Below are 10,949 nucleotides of genomic sequence, written 5' to 3' on the forward strand. Positions count from 1 at the left end.
TGAGGACTAGTAAATGCCTTAAGTAAAAGTGTGTGCCATATAGGTGTTCAATAAAGTTGTAATGAATAGTCCAACGGTACTTCACATATAGTTGTGTTTCAAATAATTTCCATTATAAGGAAATATCTACGAAAATAGGGTAGCTCATATCGTACCTGTTATACACTGTTTCCCAAAAGATTTAAGACTGATATAATGACATTTACTGCCTGGAAGTGCTAACTAGGAAACCTTAGCAAATTTTTCATAACTAAGGTGTAAAAACACATCTATCTTTTGAACTGGATCTTAGAGAATAAAATTGGTGACTTCGTTATTGTTGTTTGTTTTTGTTTTTTTTCTGCTGAGCACCTTGATGAATTTGAATATGTAAAGAAAACCCCAGAACTGAGTTTGGGAGTAGGAACCAAAGACAAGGAGAAGAATTTGGAGTTCTCTGAAGACAATCTCAGAGAGGACACAAGCAATGTGAGGTGATGGAGAAAAAGGCCATAATAATGAATTAACATGAAAAGAGTCACCGATGGTGGGGTGGCAGAAAGAGTTTAGTAAATAGTACTCTTTAACATTCACCTAAAGTTATATTTGTTGCTCTGATGTAATTGCCCCAATTCACCCCCTCCCCAATAAGTGACATTCCCTTATTTCTCTAAAGCATCAGTTAAGTTTGCTAAAACACAAGTATTGCTTGAGAATGTTGTTTTTCTTTTTTCTTTTTTTTTTTTTTTAATGAAGGAGAAGTTCCACATGTGGGTCAAGTGTAAAAAAGAAACCAGGCACAAGATGACAAGACGATTTCCCGACTGAACTAAGGTGGTAAAAGCAGAAAAAACTAAGATCATTCCCAGGAAATGCAAAAAAAAATTGGAGACCAGCTTTGAGCTTTTTTAAATTAGTGGAATGAGAGTTTTTAAGGAGCAGAGTAGATGAAACTATGCTTATTGAATTGCATCATAAGTCCAGCTCTTTTTCAAATATGTATTGTAACAAACCAGGCAGTAGTATCTATGGGACCTAGAATTTAATGGTCACTAGCTGTGGCCCATATTTGATCATAGCTTTAATCCCTGCGCCATCCGGCACAAGCAGTAATCCAAAACTTACTGAGCCTGGTTTATCTGCTCTCTATTCAATAAGGGTTTACTGAATGTATGTTCTATGCTAGGCAGTGTTTTAGACTTGGAATGTAAAGTCTATCCTTAATACAGAGCTGACTTACATTCTAAGTGGGGGAGACATATAATAAGCAAATACATATATACTATAGGTATTGTTAAGTGCTAAGGAGAAAAATAGAACAAAAGGCCAGCAAAGACAGTGGTATTTTTGATGAGATAGGGGAAAAGCTCTCTGACAATGTGACATTTCCACACAGGCTTTGATGAAGAGAAGGCACGAGCCATGGATACATGTGGGAGAAGAGAATCTAGACAATGGGAACATTGCGGGTGAAGGCAGTGGGGCAGAAAAAAGGTGAGTGTGCTGGAGGAACAGAAAGGAGGATTCAATGGCTGGCATAGTGTCAGTGGGATCATGATAGGAGATGATCTCAGAGGGGTAGGGAGGGAATGGAGCACAGATTATATAGGCCTTGTAGGTCAATAAAACATGTTTATCCCAGATAATTCAAGAAGTGAATCACATGCTAATATTTTATTTAAAAAAATTTAGCTTTCATATGTATGATAAAATTTAAAATTTACAACATTATGTAGAACCGTTCATCCCAATTGTTTTTTTTAGCCAAAGTACCAGTATCCTGTAGTTCTTTTACTAATCACATATTCTTTATATTTGGTTTTTATTTACCAAAATCATAATTACCACATTGCGCCAGTTGCATAACCCATCAAACATTTTATCTCTAGGGAATGTATCACCAGACAAGGAATGGCAAGTCTTGACTATTCTCCTATATATCAACTTCAAAGGTTAAGCACTCACCACTCTTTGTACTTCACTGAGATTCTGTCAGCCACTGGTTTATCTTAAGTTGAAAAAAATCTATGTTATTCTACTTAGGGTGATTCATATTCTATTTTTTTATATGAACTTATACTTCTATCTAATTGACCTAAAATTACTTCAATAATGTTTTAGAGATGCACCCTCATTTTATGTTTTCAAAATTTAGTGAACAGCTCTGCTTATTGTTTTCATCCCTACATAATTTTATAGACTTAGATCTTCTCTCCTTTCTGCCTTTGTTTTTCTATTTAAACTGCCTTTGTTTTTCTATTTAAACTTCGTCAGTGGTTTCCCAGTTCAGTTGTTACTTTGTCTTCTGGATTTTCCCTGCTTCTGTTAGATTTTCCTCACAGATAATACTCAAGTAATACTCAGAATACAGTATTGCAAACGATGATTTATATGGTTTTATCCCAGCAAAAGAAAGTTTGTTGACCCCATCACAAAATTTTTACCTACTTGACTGAGGTCATCAAAGAGTTACTTAAACTTCTTAAGAATTGTCTCTGAAGTTTTGTCATACTAACATTAGTTGGTAAAAAACAGAATCCCATTCAACAACCATAGGAACTGTTGAGCTATAAGAGTATTGAACTAAGGTCATGGAATCAACAGCTATGCTTAAGTCTTTTCTACATATTTGCACACTCAAAAATAAATGAAGTTTTAGCTATAATGACATTTTAAGGAAGCATCTAATTTTAAAAAGATACTTTAAGTCAAAATTCCAAAAAATCTTTCTGTGATTTATTTCCATTTATATGACTCCTAACTATTTAAAGTAATATAATGTCATCTCTGGGTGTAGGAGTGCATATTTTGATGGGGTGTTTATTCTTCCTAATGATAGGTAAATATATTAATACATGCCCAGTGGTTTTCAGACATCCATATTATCAAGCAATATATGGCTTGATAATAACATAATAACACACAATACAGGCCCAAAACAAAAGTTTACAGACTCGGGGCTAGTCAAATGCATGGGATCCCCCAGCTGTTCACCAACCCATGGAAACTTGTGCCTGGGCCTGACACAACTGGATGCACCTTGAGAAATGTTCCAGGAAAGAGGTTCTGACTCCCTGCCACTTCATATATTTATGGAGTAGAAGGGAAGGAGCAGAGATCGACTAGCAGAGTTGGAAAACTTTGAGATTTCTATTGGGGTTACAATCTTATCGGTTTAAAAAACAAGCTTTTTGACACCAACCACCTGCAGTTTCCTTATCAACCCTAGTTTCTGCCTGAAACCTTACAGCCTCCCTGTGGAGCCAGCTTGTTGCTAGGCTGCAGGGCAAGACCAAGAACACTGGGTTATCCAGCAGACAGACTAGTTTGTCTTTACAGGTAGACTAGTATGTCATCCCGCAAGTGTTCATAAGAACCAACTTCAAGTTTACATTCAGTAGATAATAAGAGGGAGCCAAGAATTTGCACTTTAAGGCATCCATGGTGACTCTGATGCTGGTGGTCATGGACTCTACCTGAAGAAATGTTACTTCACCCAGTCTCAAGAAAACATTCTTGTCAATTTGAATTTATTTTTTAAATAGCTGTCTGTGAAGACTCTTAGGGAAGATTTTTGTAATTTTAACTAGATGACGAGATTCTTTATATAGTTACTGGGAAGTTTATAATCTTATCTCTGAAATATTTTCAAATTCTAAATCCATCAGAATGTTATTCTATACTCTGCCAAACGCAGAGATATTATAATGCTCAAGCCATTTTTAATGGTGCTTTTTTGTGGTGGAGATGTGTGAAAGTGGGTACCATCCTGGTTGATGTTTCTTCTATGGTCAACTATTCTATTATAGTTTTATTACAGAGGTGTGAGTATATTACATATATAAATATGTAGAAAGAGTATAAACATGCATCCTCTCAGTGGGTCATTTTAGTTTGTGAAGTGGGTAAGGAACTCAGTGATTACACAGTACCTCCATAGAGTGGTGAGCATATTTCAGAATGTAATTAAGTATCTCTGCATCTGTCTTTGTGTAGCATATTCATGGGTAAAAATGGAATGGCTGAATGAGCCTATTTACATGTCCGTGTCTAAAAGTCTGATGGTTTGGAATAAAGGACAATAAATAAGTAGATTTTTTTTTTGCTGCTTCATGATTGGATTACATGAAAAAGATCAAGTGATCAAGGATATATATGTTTCTTCTATTTAGGATAAATGTGCGTAATGTCATTAGTAGATTATATAGATGATTTCCATGGTCTCAATTTATGTTTCAATATTGATAAATACAAGACTTTCATATGACCTTGCATGTGAAAAAATCTCATATTTATGATACAAAGAATTTAACTAATGCCTGGCATATATTAGGTGCTCAATAAATATGTTAGCTGACTGCAAAGGTAGCTGGCACCCAGGAGGGAAAATTGAGGAGTGATTTAACACTCTTCAATAAACTCCATCAGCAATACTCTCCACCCTTATTCTTTAGTGGGGTCAGTTAACATTTTTATCAGTTTGTTTGTTTTTTAATAAAGTGCTGTGTAAAGCACCTTCAAGCCTGCCCTTCCTATACGCAAACTGTAGAACTGCCTATGGCTCTCTGACTCACTGACATGTGCTGCATTTGAAATAATCTTGCTTTCTTTACACAATTTTTTTTCAAGCCTGCCCTTCCTATACGCAAACTGTAGAACTGCCTATGGCTCTCTGACTCACTGACATGTGCTGCATTTGAAATAATCTTGCTTTCTTTACACAATTTTTTTTTCTACAGTTAATTTGTTGTTCTGTTTAGCAGCAAGACCAGGCAAGCAGACAGATAAGGTCATTTTTAATTCCTATGTCTCCAAATCTCTTCCAATGACTTACTTTGGTATCTGAAATGCCACCATTAGAGATTCATTCCTTCATATGAAAATGTAGCATCTCTAAGAAAACCCATCCTAGCATTAAACTACTCTCCCAAATCAGGTAGGCTTCTATTAATGAAAGAGAGGTAAAACACAGGACAAGTAAATTTTGATAGGATTTGGAAAGTGAAGATAAAGGAGATGAGAGTGTTGTGGGAACCAAGGTTTCATAAGAGGGCTTTGGGCAACGGAGAGCCAGTGCAGAGGGATTTGAATATATGAACTCCTCTCTACCAAAGGAGAAAACAGGAGTGCATGAGGTAAGGTACATGTGCTAAAGCTTCTCCATTTTTGTTGTTGTTTGTAAACAGTTTTCTCGGTTCATTACAATGGGCAAGTTCCCAGCTAAATGCACAGATACAAGCGAGATATTCCTGGGTTAATGCAGGAGCCAGTGGGTTACATGAGAACGAACATTGAGACCAAGGAGAGAGCACCAAAGTTTCAAGGCAGACCTGGCCAGAGACGCTGAGCTGAGGGTGGGCTAATGTCCCAACACTGACAGCTGCTTTCTTCTCACAGCTGGGCATACTGCAAGGCATATATTCAACGTTACATCATTTCAGTGATGTCAGGGAAATAGATATTAAAGATAGGGAATCCATGTCCTGGTGTACCTCAGCTGTTGTTGCTTTGTAAACCACATACTAGCATGTGAACAAGAACTTTATAATATTCCAATAACAATGGGCCACAGAGCAGTGAAACATCTGTTTCTTCTTCAGTGCCTCCTTGCCTGTTTTCATTTCTACCTGATCTCCCATCTCATCCTTTAAGCCATATATCCTAATGTTGGAAGTCTCATGTACACCACAAAACTCTTTCAGATGACAATAGCTATTTTCAAAGCAGCATCTGTGCAGAAAAGTCTATGACATAATAAAGTATCTCTGGTTAGCTATCCTCTGTGAAGTCATCAACCCCTGACCAAAGCTTAATTGAAAGCATAATTTAGAAGACAGATTTAGGAAGTGGAATGTGGATAAAAATAGGAAACGAATTCCAAAAAGCTATTGTCTATGAAGACTGGGCCAGATAATGATCAATTCATAGATGGTCTCACTAGAAGACTACAAAACTGTGATTTAAAAAATTTTAGAAACATATTAGAGTTCATAGTTGATAATCTGCAAACTGCTGGGTAAAACTCTTGGTCTATAGGTATGAGATGGTCAGAGTCTAGCTAAAACCTTTTAATCCCCACTAAAAGTGCTAAATTAGAAAGGAAGTTGCACCACCTACAGCATTGCAAAGGCAGGAAAGGCTTGTCAGGATGTAAAAGGCACACACAGAATATTACAATTTTAATTTTAAGGGCACCTTGAGTTCTATTTGTCACTTCTATGAATTTATCTTTCAGGAACAGAATTCAGAACTTTTTACTGGCATTTAACTTTTTGGCAAAACAGAAACTTTGGTCATAGCCATCATTCTATAAAAATGTTTTAAAGGGGTTATTTATTTATTTATTTTTCAGACTAGAAGCCCATTTTTTCTTTTTTTAAAAGAGATTATTTCTGATTAAAATATTATTTTTTATCAAGTAATATTTAACAATAAGAAAGTAAACATCCCCATATCTAACATAAGAACAAAAACTCTTTACTAGCGTTTTATTTTAAATACAGTGAAAGAGTCAGTGGTGCTTACTACTAGTAGTGAGTTCTTTTATAGGGAATCAGAAAAATAGTAAAATAAGGCATAACCTGCTACTACCACAGATTTGTGTTAGGCAGTAGTGTTCTTTCTAGAAGGTACAAGTTGGAAATCTTATTACCCAAAGGTTTAGAATGTGTTTCTGAAGATAATATCATATGGATAGTAAACTATGAACTTCTATGGGCCACTAATTTAGAGTAGAGACTTTAATGCATTACCTGACTGAAGCTAATAACATTTTGAAGACCATTCCAGCTCTAGGATTTATTAGTGTACTACACTCATAGAACCCTGTCTTCCTTTGAGAGTTGTTATCTATCACCACACATCTCTTTTTTAGTCCTAGGCCACTTGTGTTCTAGATCTCATCCCCTTGGGCCTCCTCAGGGATGCTGCTTTGTCAGTTAGCCCTTTTTTGTTTTGTTTTCTTGTAGCTTCTATTTCTGTCTCTCTCTCATTGCCCTTTCCTCTCTGAACATGAACATGTTCTTCTATCTTAAATAATCACACATACACACATATACACATACCCATGCACCAACTTTTTTCATCCCATATCTTCTTTTTACCATTACTCTGTCACCCTCCTTCCATTCACAGCCAAGTTTCTCAAAAGAATGCCTAAATTTGGGGTCTCCCTTTCCTCATCTTTCTTTCAGGAGTGACTCTTCTTTCTGAGATCATCAGGGATCTCCTAAATGCAGATCCAGTGGAGACATTTCAGTCCTTATCTCCTTTAGCCTTTCTCTAGCATCTGTTATAACTCTCTCCTCTTTCAGTACCTGCAACTTCATACTCTCTTGGTACCTCTCCTGCTTCATAGATAGTTCCTTCTCACTTCCTTCATCACTTCCTTCATCCTCCCAATCCCTAAAGTGTCCCCTGTCAATATTAGCTACTGTTAACTGCTGCTTAATTCTAGATGATTAGTGGGAATTAGTTAAGAGTGCAGTGGAGTGTGGGGAGAAAGAGCTTTATAGTTTGAGGAAACATCATAATTGAAGTCCTTGAGGAAGGAAGGAGGTGTAGGGTATTTGGCGAACTGATAAGAGCTGAGAGTGGCTAGAGAGTTGGGTGGGAGCCAGCTCACTTAGGCCTTGTAGACCATGTATAGGATTTAGGATTTTGTTTTTATTCTAAAAGCCATGAAAAGCCTCGAGGATTTTAAGCAAGGGGATGACACAATCCAATTTGTGTTTATAAAGAGAACTCCTGCTATTGTAGGAAAGAATAGTTTGAAGGTAGGCAAGAGAAAATGTAGGAAGTAAAGGAGGAGGGCATAACATGATGATGCTGAAGACTAACCTGAGCCATTGGGTGGATGATGGAGTTATTCATTAAGATGGGGACACTAGAGGAAGATCAGATTGGGGGAGGAGCAGGGAGATTTCGGTATTGAACATGCAGATTTCATATGGCTAGGAAACCTCCAAATGGAGCTAGATATTTAGAGAAATTAGATATATGGGTCTAGGGCTTGGAGATAAAATTTGACTTGGTCTCTCTTAAATTCATGGAGTCAAGGTGAAAAAGGAAATTCTCATTCAGGTTAGAGTAGACAACTTCAGATAGTGATGGAACAGTGATCAGCAATTAAGTTCAATTGGTAAGAGAGAAAAAACTTTCCTATGGTTATTGATTGAAGCACAAGAGACAATTAGCTTAGAAAGACTGAATTTCAAGCAAGCAATTCATAAATTTAACATTTGATAATTGTCGAATAAACAGATCATCAATTCAAAGAATATTTTTATTTACTTGAAGGAAGTAGAAAGGGGGACAAACGGAGAGTTTCTGTGTCTAGGTATGAAATACTTTTCTGCTGCAGGTCAGAGCTATCAACCAAGAACTACTAATCTTTTGCAAATTGAAAGCTCTCACAGGCTTAGATTTTAAGTGGATACTTGTAAATATAGTGCTTTCCACAGTTTGAAACATCTCTATTAATCTTGCTTAAACATTCCACATTAAATTAGCAGAGGCTTGTATTTGCTACATAGCTTTAGAGTCGATGTTTTAGAGACTCTTCAGGCATTAGACTCTTAGAGATTTTGAACACAAAGCTCCAGTTATGATGAAAGTATGGATTCATATTTTAACAAAAAACAGGCTACATAAATTATTGTCTGTGAGAGTGTCACAATAGGTACTGTCTCAAACACACACACAAAAATAGAATAGTACAATACCCATGTATCCATCTCCCAGCTTCAACCACTATCTATTGTCTACTTGTAAAAGGATGTATTTTTAAAAGAATTGTTTTTTTTCTTCTGCAAAAGTAATACTCATTGATGAAAATATAGAAAATACACATTAGCCAGGAGAAGAAAATACATACAACCCAGCTCTTCTAGCAGGGTTATCAATAGTCCAATGGATGCTTTTAAACAATTCAGAAAAAGGTTCCCCTTCCCTTGGATGTATGCAGCCCTGTGCCCAAGATATGGATCTAGGCTTGTGAAATGTGAACTTGATTTCTGCTTCCTCTCCTCCAGCTAAATTCCCTTCTAGAGAGCTCGATGTGCATTGTAAACTCTTCAATCCTTCTCTCTAGCTTCCTTTCTCCACAGAGGCACACATACATTTACATAATTGTATCTGACTACGCATACTGTTTTTCATATTCCTTTTCACTTAATGTTTCATGAACACTTTGCCTTGTCATTAAATTCTTCTAAAAGCATAATTTTTATAGCCCCCTAATTTATTTAACTCTGTTATTGGACACTTAGATTATTTCTGATTTAACAATATTATAAAGAGTACTGAGTATAAAAACATACTCATGCATTTGTAACATAAATATTATTGTACATCCATGATAAACTCCTTAGAATAAGTTTTCAGAAGTGACATTTCTGGAACAAATGGCATGGTAAATTTCAAGCTTTTTTACATTTGTTATTAAACTGCCTTTTTAGTATTGAACTAGCTCATATCCCATTAGCAGGCTTTTGTTTATTTTCCAAAAGCTTGATAACATTAAATATGGTGATGAAAGATATGGATTCACATTAAAAACATAACATTAAATGTTATGATGACAGATATGGACTCATATTTTTAAAATAAAAAACCCCAATATTTTGTCAGTCTGATTATTGAAAAACAGTACCCAGTGCTGCTTTATTTGGGTTTCTCTGAGAAGTATTAAAGTAAAAAAATGTTTGTGTACACACACACACACACACACACACACACACACACACACACGTTAGTCATTCTTTTTCATGAATTTCTTACATGTATCATTTATCTTTGATAAATGTATACCAGATTAAAAAAAAATACACCAGTACCTACTGGTGTATTTTCTGATTTGCGAATTTTTTTGGATAAAAGTTGAATATACGTGTTACACTACCCAGACATTACTAAAAGTATAAAAAGGCAATTATTAAGAAGCAGTGCATACCACATTCAAAGAGATAAAAATATTTATTTCATTTATTGGTACTGAATATTTTGAGGGAGTTGTATATTAGATTGAACCATGTGCAACTGCCAACCCTGTATGGTAGTGGTTCTCAAATTGTGATCTGGAAATCCTAGGAGGTTCCCAATTAAATTTTGGGGGTCCACAGGTCAAAAGACATCATTTGTTCTTTTACTTTCATTCTCTTACAAATTTACAGTGGAATTTTCCAGAGGCCGTATGATGTGTTATATTCTAACAAACTGAATGCAGAAGCAGATTGTTAAGCCAGACATTGAAGAGATTTGCCAAAATGTAAAACAATGTTATTCTTCTAATTTTTTTTGGTTTGGGAAAATATAGTTATTTTTCACAAAAATATATTATTTATGTTAACATGCATTGGGTTTATTATTATTTCTAAATTATTTTGTAAATATTTATTTTCAGTTTTAATTTCGATTACAGTGAATATCAATAGATATAACTACATAAACAAAAGCTCCTTAGGGCCATCAATTTTCAAGAGTGTAAGGGGTCTTGAGTTGAAACGTTTGAGAACTTCTGTTTTGTGGCATTTGAAAATAGTTGCCTTTTGTTTCAAAGACAGCAAGAGATGTGAAGTGCTTCTCTAGGAACTAAATGAGATTAATCATGGGAGTAGTCGTTAAAGGTTTCATCTCATCCTGAGTGTCAAAGGCACTTCTGTGTTCTTTAATAATTTATTTTTTTTTGCAGTTGTGATAATATGGGGCTCTCTACAGCATGGAGCCCACAGCTAAGATCCCTGTCACCTGGGCCTAACGGCAGTACTATAGAAGAGCAATAATAATGAGAAAATTAGCTGATTAGAGATAACGTATTAAGATTTTCTTTCACCCCAACAAAATAAAAGATGGATCTGAGGCCATGTGAATAGGAAGACTGTTTCTCCTGGAATTGTTCTAGGAGATGCACAATTTAAAGAGGAAAAAGGATCCACATTCTGCCCATTTGGGCTCCTTTGGGAGCACTGAGT

The sequence above is a fragment of the Pteropus alecto genome, unplaced genomic scaffold (genome assembly GCF_000325575.1).
Source record: "Pteropus alecto unplaced genomic scaffold, ASM32557v1 scaffold86, whole genome shotgun sequence".
Taxonomy (NCBI): Eukaryota; Metazoa; Chordata; class Mammalia; order Chiroptera; family Pteropodidae; genus Pteropus; species Pteropus alecto.